Here is a 14,468-nt window from a genome sequence, read left to right as displayed (position 1 = left end):
GTCTTCAATCGTTGTATGAAAGATGCTCAGAGAAGAAAGAGAATAATCATCTTTTTGGTCTGGAATGCACTACTTCAGATCCCTGGTTTCCTTCAAATCATGGCTGAGGTGCACCCTCCTGCATCAGTGAAGGTATATACACACACATTATAGGTAGGTGGGGCAAGGGGAAGGAAACATGGTCTATAAAGAGTTCCCTCCTACACTTTAAGCAAGTAGAGATAGGCACTTTCACTGGCAGTAGAGAACAGTAAGGGATGGAGGAAGTTGGTAAAAGACTCAATAAGAGCAACTTCAATAATAGGTCCCATTCCCAGAAACAGCAGCTTCAATAACTACAGAGGGAATCATGCTGGTGTGAAATAGTCTTGGGTGACAGCTGATGAAGAGAAGGGGAAGAAGGCAGAAGGTAAAGGGGACAGACAGGCAGCTCCACAAAATCGCCATCACTCTCAGCCCTGACTTCAGGTATTCACTCCTGGCTGGGGATAGAAAGGGAAGGGTGAGGAATTTCACATGATCAGATATTGCTTACCACTTTCACTTAAAGGTCCCAACAGACTCAAGGTGTCAAGGTTGAAGCTGAAGACAGGGAGTGTTTCCCCTACAAGCTCTTTTGGGAGATGGCCCAGATCCTGAAGCTACTGCATGAGATCTAGCACCATTTCAAAGTGGATATTCTGTGAATCCTAGCTGTCAGCATCTATCTTTTTTTTTTTTTCAAACTGTTCGTAAACCTTGCCAATGACACTGTGCTGTCCCTGGTATTTCTCAAATTGTTCTGGGGGCAACACTTCAAGATGGCTCTGCAATCACTCTGGGCATTTCTCTTTTAGTGATGGATATAGTAACTCTTTAGATAGTAGGCTCTGCATGATAATATGCATAATGGGGAGTATATTGCCATCTTTCCCCCCTTTTTCTATGCCCAGCCTCTCCATGGCCTTTGTCAGTTCCTCTTTAGACATGCCTGAATTCTGAAGGTCAGTGGCATTCTTCGCTATTCACTGAGTGTCTCCTTCAGGCAGGAAGTGAACTCTTGCTGAAATGTTGTATAACTGCCCACTCTCCCTGTGCATCTGAAAGCATCTGGAACTGCTCCACTAGGTGGGGTTCCTCCTCAGCCAGTTCCTTTATGGCCTTCTCAAACTCTGCAGTGGCTTGGCATGCCGGCTCACTGTCAAACAGTTCTTGGAAGAACTCTTGGGAGGCAAAGAGGGCATCATTAGCTGTGTTTCCAGGTTGTCTCTTCTGGGAACCTGAAGTATCAGGGGTTGTGGTGGAAGAAGGGGATGCTGAGTTTAACTTTATCAAAATCCTCAAAGGCACTTAATAGAAGCTCATCCATCTTTTGGTCTGTACCAGATGTACTCTCTTTCTACACTGGGGGCATCTTGCTACCTTCAACTTGATATAGAAGGCTGGCATCCCATCTTCCTACCTGCTTACCCCCTTCCTACTGCTATCCTTTGGCTCAACCAATGGAAGTAGGTCCATTTGTTAAGTAAAATTTAATGCTTAAGCTCTGTTTAGGGCTCAGCAAACTTGTGATTTATTTGGTTTTTGGTTTACAATTCCTTTCAAGCTAAGCTCTCTCTATATTAGAAATGATTCACATAGCAGTCAAGATGACTTAGCTATAGTCCATGACTAGCTAAGTCCATGAGGGTCTATGGTGTTTTCTTTTGTCAGATTGCATTTTGAAATTCTGAATTGTTTGTGTGACATTACTTACCTTGCACCTTGATTTATTTCCCTCCCCCCTCTCTCCATCCCTCCCTTCTTTCCTTCTCTCTTTTTTCTCTTTCCCTTCCTTCCTTTTTTTCTAAAACTAATTTATCCAAGTCATTATTTCTTCCTGTGCTTTTACAACTGAGGTTTCAGAACCTTTGATTTCACTCTTGGCATTGGCAAAGCTTTAATCAGTCATGCTTCAGTGTTTGATCCTTACTGGGCCATTGCTGAATAATGCCTGGCCATCTGCTGGCTGGTGAACACTTCAATGATATCTGTTCCACCAGGTATTACAGACTTTGGGAATACTCAGACCTAGCTGGAAGTGATTGTGTGGTTACTAGAACCTCCCCCTTCATATCCTTCACTTAACAATAGCTTCACTGGATCTGCTAGTGGTTTGACTGATGATCTCTTTCTTTGATAAAATGAGAGGCATATTAGTCTGAAGGTAACACCTTAATAGTATGCTTTATAATTTGTGGATCCATAGTGTGGTGTAGGAGATAGAAAGTTACCTTCACAGTTAGCAAGATCTGAGTTCAAATTCAGCCCCTGACACATAGGCAAGTCAATTAACTTCTCAATAGCTATCAATACTAAGTTAAAGATCGAACTTTGTCCCACTTAAGAGATATAAGAAGGCTCCATTCCTCTCCCCCATGTATTTCTACAGAAGTGGGCAACTATGGGTGTAGAATGCTACATATGTCAGACTTTTTTCAATATGTTGGTTAGGTTGAACTATTTTCCCCTCTTTTTTTTCTTTGTTTTAAAGCATGTCTTTGGAAATGAGAAAGAAAAGAGTACAGTGGGAAATACAGGTAATGTAAAAATAAAAGATGAATTTTTAAAAATAAAAAACCCCACCTCCTAGTGACCTAGGAGAGTCTTCAAGGTCATAAGTTGCAGAAAACTTGAATTGTTAGAGGAACTTCCATCATTCAGGATTTCCCTGTGCTAATGAAAGCACAGGTCTAACCACTATCCCTCTTGTGGCACTATTTATAATTCTGTGTAATGGAAATTAACTACCCACCAAAAAACATTTAAACCATTTTGAAATGGTGGGTATTAGTTCTTTATGGATCTAAAGAAAGAAATCCTTTTTTTAGGCTAGTATGAAATATTATCTGATTTTTATAGGTATTTTGTTCTTTAATACAAACAAAATATGACATATTTATGAGATGTTAATCAAGCATTTTCAGTAACTTCCAAATGGGAAATCCGGGACAAGAGATTAAGGAAATAATAATAGCTTATGTGTATAAAGTAATTCAGGTGTTAAATTTTTTTTTGTATGTGCTGTACATTTCTTAATAAGTAGTTTTTATGGGGCAGCTAGGTGGCACAGAAGATAGAGCACTGGCCCTGAAGTCAGGAGGACCTGAGTTCAAATCCAGTCTCAGACCAAACACTTGACACTTACTAGCTGTGTGACCCTGGGCAAGTCACTTAACCCCAATTACCTAAAAAAAACCCCACATAAAACAAAAAAATAAGTAGTTTTTATTAAAGGGCCCTTGTTTAGGGATGTTTAAAGGCAGCCCTGGGAATTGATTGACTCATATCCGCTGGTTCCCCTATATCCAATAAAATTATAGATTTAGGTGAAATGATTTTCACAAGGCCAAACAGGACCTAAATGTCAGTTAAAATGTGAAGCTTGATTGGATGTTTAAATCCAGCTGTTCCCACAGTACCACACTGTTTTCCTTGGGTCACATATTCAATGAGATAGAGAATCATTTTCCCAACTTTCAGATCATTGAATGGATGCAAATTATTTACTCACATTACTTAGACAGATGTGGATTCTAGAAGTTACTGATGCAACATATTGCAATTTACCCTGGACAGAAGTTTGATTATCAACCTAGGACAGTCAGTCCCCTATAGAAAAGAGCCTTTGAAGACCTGACAGGAGCAGCTGAAGAGGTGTTGAATGTTGGTTAAGCATTCTTTCATCTGCTTGTAAACAAGTTTTAAGAAAGCACATTTCACACCTGTTCAACTGCTCTTACCCAGTTTTCAAAGGCTTTGGGCTACTACTATTACTGACAGTCAGCAGCCTTTAGGGAGTGGGAGCAGTTCTATGAAGCAAGAATTCAGGGATGAAAGAAGAGAATTATAGGAGAGGGAAAATATGACTAAATGGGGAAATAGGAGAAAATATTTTGAAATGTATTCAGAAAAAAATCTAGTACATGGCAGGTAAATTGGTTTCATCTGACAAACTCAAGAGGATCATTTGAGGATGTTGTTGCCCTTAAATCCTCCAGACTGATCCCTTGAGATAATGCCTACTTTTGAAAGTCTTCCAATGAGAGATTACACATCTTCTACACAGATAAAATAATTCTAAAATAATCCACAAAAATAATGTTTTCTATTTTAACCGAAGCCATATATATATTTTTTTTCAATTTAGACTTATTCCTTTTCTTAATGGCTTCAGAGAGCAAGAAGCCATTTTATCCTCATGTCCATTTTTGGAACATTGAACTGATACTCCTTTTCTTTCCTCTAGTTAATCAAAACCACTGAAAATAAACATTTTTGGTTAGTCATGAGAAGGAAGAAAAAAGAGAAATTACATCTATCCTATTTGCTTTGTAATATAAATATAGGGTGTAGTAGAACCAATATCTTCCAGGGTTCCTCCTTCCCCACCCCTCCATGGGTTAGAAAAAGCCAGGACTTGACTGGTGAGAGGGTGGAACTAAGCTTAGGCCGTGCCTTCTTTGATATAGCTTTTTGGAGGCTTCTGACTGTGCTGACATGGCTTCCTGGGCCATTGTGGGATTGGGACTGCTCCAAATTGGTGGATGGCTGAAGATTCACTGTACTCTGTCCTGTTTGCCAAGGGTACTTCCATACGAAAATGAGGGGGCATGTCTATAAAAGTCAAGTACCACTGTAGTCTTATTTTTGCTATGTTAGGATTCAGTAAACCTTCTTTTGTGAACTGCTCAATGACCTACAAGTACCTTAGTTTGTCCCAACATCCAAACTGAACTAAGTAAAGTGTTGGCATCAGGTTTGTCCCTAACAAAGGGATATGGGTGGCACTGGGAATAGAACACTAACTTTCAAGCCAGAAAAACTTGGGTTCAAGTCTTACCTCTGACAAATACTGGGTATTTAACCTTGAGGAAGATACCTACAATCTCTAAATGCTTTAAACAACTTTCTAAGACTATAAGTTGCAAAAGAGTTATGGTTTTGTCTTGGTTTCTGCCTCACTGGGAGCTCCCTACACTAATAAAATCACTGGTCCAGATCACCCCCACCAAAAAAAAAATCCATGGCATTTAGTGAATTGAAATAAACATATGATCAATATCTATCCCCCAATAGATAAAATTACATAAATGGACTTAAAGAAGCAAATAAATGATCAATAATCATGTAAAAATACTCCACATTTCTAATAAAAGAAATGCAAATTAGAATCATTTAGAGATTTTACCTCAGACAACAAATTAAAAAAAACAGAAGTCGTTTTGGAGAAGCTATGAGGAAATAGGTCTATTAATATACTTGTTTTTGCTCTACAATTTGGTTCAATGTTTTGGGAAAAGATTTGGAATTATATTTTAAATAAGCCACTGAAACGTTCGTGCCCTTTGACCTAATGGTAGTATGTGTATACCTCCAAGGAAGTCCCAGCACTTTTAATGGTAGCAAAAACTAGAAACAAAATGGCTCCCATTGGTTGGGAGATGGCTGAAACATTGCAGTGTAAGAATATGATGAAATATTATTAAGTTACAAGAAATGATAACCATCATGAATTTAGATTAACTTGGAAAGACATATGAGTTGATATAGTACAAAAATGTGAAATCAGCAGAATAGAATGCACAATTACTATAAAAGTATAAAGAAAAACTACTGAAAAAACAGAATTTAGATAAATGGAATGATCAATCTTTGTATCAGAAGACTAGTGACAAAAAATACTTCTCTCCTTATTGTAGAGGGGGTAGACTATGGGTGCTGAATGCTGCATAGGTAGTTAGAAGTGGTGGATACTTCAGTTTATTTTGTTTAACTGTTTTTCTTTGTCATAATAGAAAGTTCTGTTGGGGTAGGTGCATACTAGAGGTGACATTTTTAAAAAAAGAATGTTTTTTTAAAAAAGGAAGGAAGAACAAAAGAAATAGAAGGTATTAGGTATTTGGGAAAACCCATTAGTATAATTTCACAATCCATCTAACTGATGAAAGTCTTATCATATTGGTAATGTGACAGAATAGAAAAAGTATTGGGATTGGAGTCTGAAGACCTAGGTTTAAATCCAATTCTGTCACCTGTAATCTCCAGCAATATACCTAACCTCTTTGGGCCTCAGTTTCCTGATAACGAAAATGAAGAGTATGGACTATTGATCTTTAACCTTTTTAGCTCCAAATCCATCAACCTATGACTTAATGAAATATATATGATCTCTCCTAATGGTGTACAGAGAATCTTAGACTTGGCACTTATTATAATGTAGGGAGGATGCCCAGAGTATCCATCAGTCACAGACATTTTACTGATAGGTAAGTATATGATAGGTAAGTTAGGGCTGGAAAAAGTTTAAAAAAAATATCCAAAGTTGAATTTGTGTATTCTTTTAGAAGAGTAAGTAACTAGTAGAAGTCATACCAAATTATCTGATGTCAACCATAAAATGTGATGTTTTCTGTTATTGAGGAAACATTTCAAAAACACTTCACTTCTTGAATTCCCAAGAAATCACACATCACATGTGGTATTTGGAACACTACAGAAGGTGCCTCCCAGTGGTTTTCTCTTGGCTCAGTTATTCTGTGGATAGAAATTGATAAATAGAAAGCAGCATGGTACACATCCAGCCTATGAGCAATACCTAATCTTGTTATACATAGTATTTTCCTCTTAGTTTATTTTCATATACATAGTGTTTTCCTTTTTATTTCAAGAAAAGTAAGTGCAAACCTACATGATGATGTGGTATAAAGCAGTTTCTTTTCTTAACCTATCAAGAAGAACTTTTTTTTTACTAATTAATTTTACCTACAAATGTGATTATTTGTAAGTAGGTAAGCTATACACACCATACAAAGGTAAGCACATCCATGTGTTTTGTAAGGATCCCAGAATCAAAAACAGTTCAAAGGGACTTCTGACCCACACAGCCCAACCTGCACCTGAACAAGAATTCCCTCTATAATATGCCAACATGTGGCTATCCAACTTTTGCTTAAAGACTTCTAGTAACAAATGGTCTAAAAAAACCCAAACAACCTCCAAAATCTTTTCCATTCATTGCACTAGTTCTTTCCTGTGGGGCCAAGCAGAACAAGTCTATTCTTTCTTCCATGTGACAACTTTCCAAATACTTGAAGACAGCTATCATGCTTTCTCTCAAGGCCCCCCTCCATGAATGTATTGTCTTCTTTCTGGGACCATGCATTCTCATCTTTACTCTGCCATTTTCTGTTATGATGATCCTGTTGGTGCTATTGTTCTATCCTCTAAACTGGACTACCAGAGGCCATTTCTGGAAGGAGGCTGGCTTGGTATTCCCTGGGATCATGCATTCTCATTTTCACCTTGGCCATTTTTACCTTCCCTATGGAATATACCTGATCCTATCCCTCATTTCCATCTCTCTCTCAGAGAAATGTAATTAATTCACCACTACCATTGCCTTTTAAATAAATTTGTTAACAGATTGCTCTATTATTTTACTCACCAAATTCATGTCTTCTTAAACTGAACCTCCTTTCCATGGTCACTATTACCCCATATGCATTGTTTCCACCATTAGATTGCAAACTCCTTGAGGGCTAGGACTGTCTCACTTTTGTATTCATATTCTTAACACTTAGCTCAGTGTTTAATAAATGCATTTCATTCATTAACCAAATTTGGAAACAGAAGACTTGGGTCTGAATCCCATTTTTATCACTTAACTATCTCAGTGATCTTGGGGCAAGTCATTTAACCTCTTTGGGTCTCAATTTCTTCATCTGTAAAATGAGAAAGTTGGACTTTATGATCTCTAAGGTCCTTTCCACTTCTAAATCCATACTACTTGAGATACAATTGGCTATAATATCTGACTTTTGACATGACAGAAAAGCAATATTAGTCTTTTTCTTGTATAGTAAGATTAAGAACTTTTTTTCTGAGAAGTTATAAGAGGTCGGAATACGTCTCAGAGTGTTAGTATGAAGCTAGACATTTCTGTCTTTGCAAATTATACCAAATTCAACCCAATTGTGTTAGCGGCAATATCCTAATGGCAACTCCTCTACCCCTACAAGTTAGGCTAGTTTTTCCTTAAAAGGTATTGAGACCTTTCTCAAGACTTGGTTGGTTCAGAGGACTCTAGGCTCAGATTTTTGCTACTTCCTCACTGCCTGATGCTTGGATGGTGCACCAAACTGTTCTATCATTATGGGACAAATGTAATTGTCTTTGTGATTTTAGATAAAAGATTAAAATTTGGGTACTAACCATTAGGTAAGGTGGGATCATTTGCAGAGAAGACTTAGAGTCTGTATCCAGAAAGAAGTGAAGAGATGGGCCATTCAGCTGAATCAACTCGGGATGTCCTTAATGCCTATTCTTCTTTAACTTCCTTTTCTTTCTATGGTTTAATAAATCCCCTTTTCTTACCTATCAAATGTCCTATAAGTGTTCCATTTTGTTCCAATATCAAATCTAAACTACCATGGGACTGGCATGAGTCAGGCTCAGCTCAGACTGCCAGTGGGTAATTGCTATGCAAATGGCATACCAGGAAAAACCTTTGATTACTAAGGAGCAATTGTCCTACATTGTATTTACAAAAGTTCCCCATATCATTCAGTTCTAACCCATATACTGCAAATCATCTTACACATGGATTAATTTCCTTCATTTGCAATATTTGTTAAGTGGCTGGTATTTACCCTCTCCATCTCCCATGCTCTCCCAATTCCACCTTACCACCTTAGTACTGTTGCTCTTTTCCTTATTGCCATCTGACACTGTGACTTCGTGATTTTGTTACTGGAATTCTGGAATATCCCACAATTCTGTGATTCTTATTGCTGACTCAAGTGCACTAGAAAAGCAAGGTCAGGGTTCAGAAAATAATGTCAAGGATACAACTGACATTGGACTTGTAATTCACAATTATCACTGCTCAACCCTCTTCTACATGTTGAGCCTTAAGATTCCTAACAACTTTCAGTTTAGTATAGCCCATTGCATTCAACTATTTGAAGGAATACATACAATACAGAGTAACAGAAGCATGCCAGACAGTACAATCCACCTGGGTAACCATACATCTGAAAGCTGCACTGCTCTCCTACATATAGATCTAGCCTTGTTTTCTTTTACTCTTTTTTGTCAGCACAGTCCTCTGTGTAGTGTAAAGGCCAGTATGTAAAAACTGACCCAAGGTATTAGGCTAACCCTGCCTTTCTAAGCTGGCTATAGGCAATCTCAAAGAAAGAGGGAAATTGGTGTCCATTTCTGGGTTGTGAAATGAATAAATGAAAATATTTACTGTGTATAGAACACTGTATTAAGTGTTGGGGATTCAAATGCAAAAAAACCCAAAATAAAACAGAAACAGGCCCTACCTTCAAGAAGCTTATAGTCTATTGGGGTGAAACAACATAGGTGAGTGGTGAATAGGGAGAGGCACTTTGGTCCAGAAAACTACAGAGATGGTGAGTGGAGTTGTAGGGGAGTAGAATAAGTACATCTCTCCCAGGAGTGATCAAGTTTCATGGTTCCAGACCTGGAGAGCATGGTAGAGGGTGGGGAAAAAAGATGTAAGATTGGCAACAAGTCAGTTGGTGAGGAGGCCATGGAGGAGGTGGCTGGAGAGGAAGTAGTGAAGTGAATCATGGCTGAGGTTTTTCTGAAAGTGTCCTAGGAGAGGCTGTCCCCAATGAGAAAAGCAAGATAGAAAGTTCCTCTGGGGTATGATGTCTGGTATGGCTGGTGGGGCAGCTGGTAAGGAGACTATGGATTTAGGCAGTTGCCTTTCTGATCCACAAAACAATTGCTCTAGCTTTATGATTACTGTAACAAATTAACTCATGCTTTTCTTTTAAATTTCTTTAGGGCTGGGGACTGGGTGTTTTTTGTTTTTATCTTTTCATTTCTAGTAACTAGTACAACATTGTGAACACAGTGGGCATTTCTTTCCCTATGGAGAGAGGGAAATACATTATAGTCTAATCTTTTCTCTTAAGGCGTATATAATTAAGAATTTTATGAGTCAAACAGCACCTTGTCAGGCTTAGCTAGTTGTAAGATATTGTCCCTGTAATGTGACCTTTCATATAGAACAGTTTGTTGCTGACCTAAGTCTGCCTTGGCAATTTATTTGTCTGGGTCATATGTCTGCTCAGAGTCATAAGAGAACCAGATACTCAGAATTCTGGGACAGCCGTTGCTTATTTTGAGTATGATAAGCTGTAGCATACTGGACTTATATGAGCACCAAACTGTTCTATAATCATGGGACAAATGTAATTGTCTTTGTGATTTTAGATAAAAGATTAAAATTTGGGTACTAACCATTAGGTAAGGTGGGGTCATTTGCAGAGAAGACTTAGAGTCTGTATCTAGAAAGAAGTGAGGAGATTTTAACTATCAGGTAAACTTAAAGTTGGAAGTGATGGATACTATAGTTTCTGCTGTGAATTAAGTCCAGCTGAGTACAGAACAGTTTGAAAGCTGAGAATGAGAGAAGTCATCTACTAGGTTGGTTGAAATATAAGGTATTGCAAAAATCTTAGGTCAGCTTCAACCTTTAATAAGAGACACTATGTATAATTTAAGGCCCAGTGACCTGTTAGTCAATTCAGTTCAGCATCTTTTCAACATAGAAGTTAATTTCATCATGATTTTTCTATGGATAGTTCTTGAGAAGAAAGAGGACAATGACATTTACACTTCCAGAGTTGTGAATTACCTTAAATGCATGGGTTTTCTTTTCTCATGTGCCTTATTAGCAGATTCCTTTATTCCCCCCCCCCACTTCCTAAATGATATTAAGTGAATTGGTGAGATTGTGACCCAGGCTTATGCATGGATTGTCATGCATTTATTTTTCCTGAATTTGTCTTAATGCTAAAATGTTATTTTAAACCATATTTTAAGTCAATGATTATTCTTAAGATTTAAAAGCCTTATTATTGTGAGTGGCTTATTTCTCATCAGGCTGTACTCAAGACTCCTCCATCCTGTCCCAAAGAACTCTTCATCCTGGAATTAATTCAGTCCTAGAATTCACACTTAGTAGAGGTAGCGTTAACCTCTTTGCCCTCCTCCCCCCCTTCTCTGATTAAATGGATCCTCTCAGAGCCCCCTTTTGGAAAAAGGGTGCTGAGGCCAGTTATTGTTTCATTTCCCACCAGATTGCACTCTTTCTGACTTCTCCCCTTTTCTGCTTCTTTTTATATGTTGTCTTCTCCCATATGAGTGTAAGCTCCTTAAGGATAGGGACTTTCTTCCCTTTTGTTAGTATCTGTATTCCCCACACTTTGCACAATTCTTGGCACATAGTAAACACTTACTTGTTGACTGTTATTATTGACTGGTTTTGTTTAAATGGAAACACATTGGTGGAAGCTTAAGGGCTAAAGTGGCGAGTAGATAAAGAATTTTTCCCTACAACAGAGTTGCCACTAAGACCCTGAGAGAGTCTAATGTAATCACATGATTGTAGTCCTTCTCTGGGAATTTATACTTGCCAAAGTTAGAGCATGTTGGAGTTAGTGAGCCAACTCAAAGAATGAGTAGGTGTCCAAATGGCCTGCTTGAGAGATATCAAGCCATTGAAAGTGTGAATGGGTCCTCCATAAACCCACTTACATAGTACTTTGCATCTGAGCCCACAATGTTGACTCAGTTGAAACAGGCAGGGTAATCTTTCTGATCACTGACCTTTGAGTATATTTTAAAATGTAGATACCCCTAGACTTAGTTCCACAGGCATTTTAGAAGTCCTTATTTATGGGTGGGAGTATTTTGTCCTTTATACCCTAGGCATAAGAATTCACACTTTGTCTTCATTTGAGTGACTTTCTTTTCTATAAAGCTAAAGCAATTGTCTAGCATAAGATTGACCATAAAACATGGATAGTCTCCTTTTCTACCAATTTTAAAAGTCCCTTTTGCTCAATAAATGAGAAAATATTTCATTGGGCAGTAGATCAGAGAGTTTAAGTTTCTTGAGGTTAGAGACCATGAATCCTGTTTCTTCAGCACTCTCCCACACCCCCTCATGTAGTACCCTGAACACAGTGGGTGTTCAGTACATACTGCTAATGGGTTGATTTTACGTCCAGGGTGAGCATCTCACCCCACTGCCATTTGCCTTTTTCACCCCCATTTTTCACACAATCCGTACTCTGTTTCTCTGTTCATATAAAAACCTTTGCCCTTTCACTGTAACCCTGAAAAGGGAGGCAGCAGAATCTGAGGAAAGGTCATGCTGAAAAAATTAGGTATGGTAGAAGAGAGCAATGTGGTCAAACAAAATAGATAAACAATAATAATGTATCATCTCCAATGAAGCTTAGTGAGATTAGATGCATTAGACAGGAAGGAAAGCTTATAGATGAAATGGAGCTGGAAGGGACCTCACAGAACACCTCGTTCAACCCTCTCATTCTTCAAATGAGGAAATTGAGGCTCAAAGATTAAATGATATTCCCAAGGTCACGCAGATAACAGAGCCATAACCTCTGATTTGCAAATTCAACACTCCTTTATGTTCTTCTTTAACAAAAACTTTTCTTCTTTATTATGACTGTTACAATCACCAGCAAACACCAACATCTTGATATACAAAGAAGAGTAAGAAAGGGGATTTTAAAATAAACTGTGAAATTCTGTTACATATAGTTTCATAAGGATATTTTAAATTAGATAATAACAAAATTTCTCTATTTTTAAAACCTTTTGTATTTAATTTTGTTCTCTTTTGCACAAAGAAATCCCAAAGTCTATAGTATTCTACGGAAGTCAAATAGAAAGCTGTTCCTATCTCCTTAGCATATTTTATCTCCCTTCCCCCACGCCCCCATACACAGTGGGACTTTCAGAAGATAAGAGTTCCAAGCTACCTTTTAAAATTTGAGAGTAACCTGGTTTAGAACTAATGGAAAACTTTCAACATAGCTGTGGTGTGGTTAAAATAATGCTGGATTTGGTTCCTGAAGATCTGGGTTCAAGTTCTGGCTTTGCTGTTTACTGGCTCTGGGGTCTGTTTCATTTAATCTCTCTAAGATAATCTATTGTCATCTCAAGTACTATACTTGCACTACCCATCTCAAAGAATTTACAAAAAGATTTTGTAAAGTGTTGAGTGCTAGATATGTGGAACTCTGATTCCTGGCAAATGAAACAAGCAGACAATATTTGACAACTGAAGTTGTGTCAACTTCATTAACATTATTGGAGTATAGGGCTCAGTTGGAAATCTTAAGTCTAAATAGGAAACAAAATATTTTGGAAGGAAGTTTTGTTTTGTAGATACATGTCACATCTATTTTGAGAAATGGAGGTTGAAGGATTAGACTTCTAAGGCAGATACTGTTATTCCCATCTCTACTCTGAAATAATAATTGATATCCTCTCTGACCACAGGCCTGCTGAGGAGTTTATTTTTGGTACAATCAAGGTTTCTTCACATCTCTCACCCCTTATTTATCCATCCCACACTACTTCTGAATCACAGGAGGCATTTGATGACTGGATGCAATGTGGAGCATAATTTAATCTGGTCTGGGATCAGATACATTGAGCTAGTTAAGTCTACACTCACTCAAGATGGCTCATCCCCAGGGCAAGCATTCTCTGTAAGCACAGACACTTCCCAGGGAGCAGAGGAGGATAACAATGTGTAGCATCCAAATCCCAACCCAAGACCATTTTCAAGGATCATGTGATTTATCTATATCCGTTGTAATATTATCTTTTTTTTTTTCCTACTGAGCACTAATGCCCCATCTGTTCTTGCTCACATAGGGCATGATGGCTAATCTTCACCCTAACCCAGCTGGAGGAAATCAGACGAGAGGGAATAAAAGAGGCCCTGTTCAGAATTGGAGCTGCTGCTCTGGGTACGCGTTGTTGCTGGACTTTAATTAGTGAAAGTAGATAGTAATCTATACATGACAGAAGCATTCTAGGCATAAATTTTTGTCTGTCCCTGGAAGGGCAATGATATGAAACAAAATCATATTTATCTTTCTCATTCTTTGGGCACTGGAGTAAGGCACAGAGACAGAGTATACATGATCCATTTGGACCAAAGATAGTGTGGGAATCATAGAACTACTCCCAAATGAAGGACATTGGTTGTCAGACAAACAGATACAGTATTAGAAGAGGTCCAGAGGAAAGAAATGGCTCGCTGAACATAGTTAACAATTATGCAACATAGATTATGGACAGGCTGAATTGAATGTAAAATGTCAAATGAAGGGTTAGCCAAAATTTCATGCCAGGAATTCAAAGGAATAGGGTTAAAACCTGACAAAGACTTACACAATTCATAGATTCATAGTTTGCTAGAGATAAAAAAATTCTTAATGGTAAGTTATCCATCAGTCCATCAGATAAATAAATTGGTGCCTGGAGAGATTGAGTAACTTGCTTATGCTCAGTGAACTGAATCTTTGGAAATTTCACACTGAGTTGTAAAATTCTAGTCCTACTTTTCTCATTCATCCAGA

At 38.0% G+C, this 14,468-nt stretch overlaps 1 pseudogene; it reads right to left on the bottom strand.

Moving 5' to 3' along the window:
• Positions 1 to 512: 512 nt before the first annotated feature.
• Positions 513 to 14,468, bottom strand: part of LOC114037533 — a 129,367-nt pseudogene continuing 115,411 nt past the window's right edge.

This window comes from Vombatus ursinus, unplaced genomic scaffold (assembly GCF_900497805.2).
Source record: "Vombatus ursinus unplaced genomic scaffold, bare-nosed wombat genome assembly UNPS02000582.1, whole genome shotgun sequence".
NCBI lineage: Eukaryota > Metazoa > Chordata > Mammalia > Diprotodontia > Vombatidae > Vombatus > Vombatus ursinus.
The sequence above is the reverse complement of the archived record's forward strand: the minus strand, read 5'-3'. Positions and strand labels throughout refer to the sequence as shown.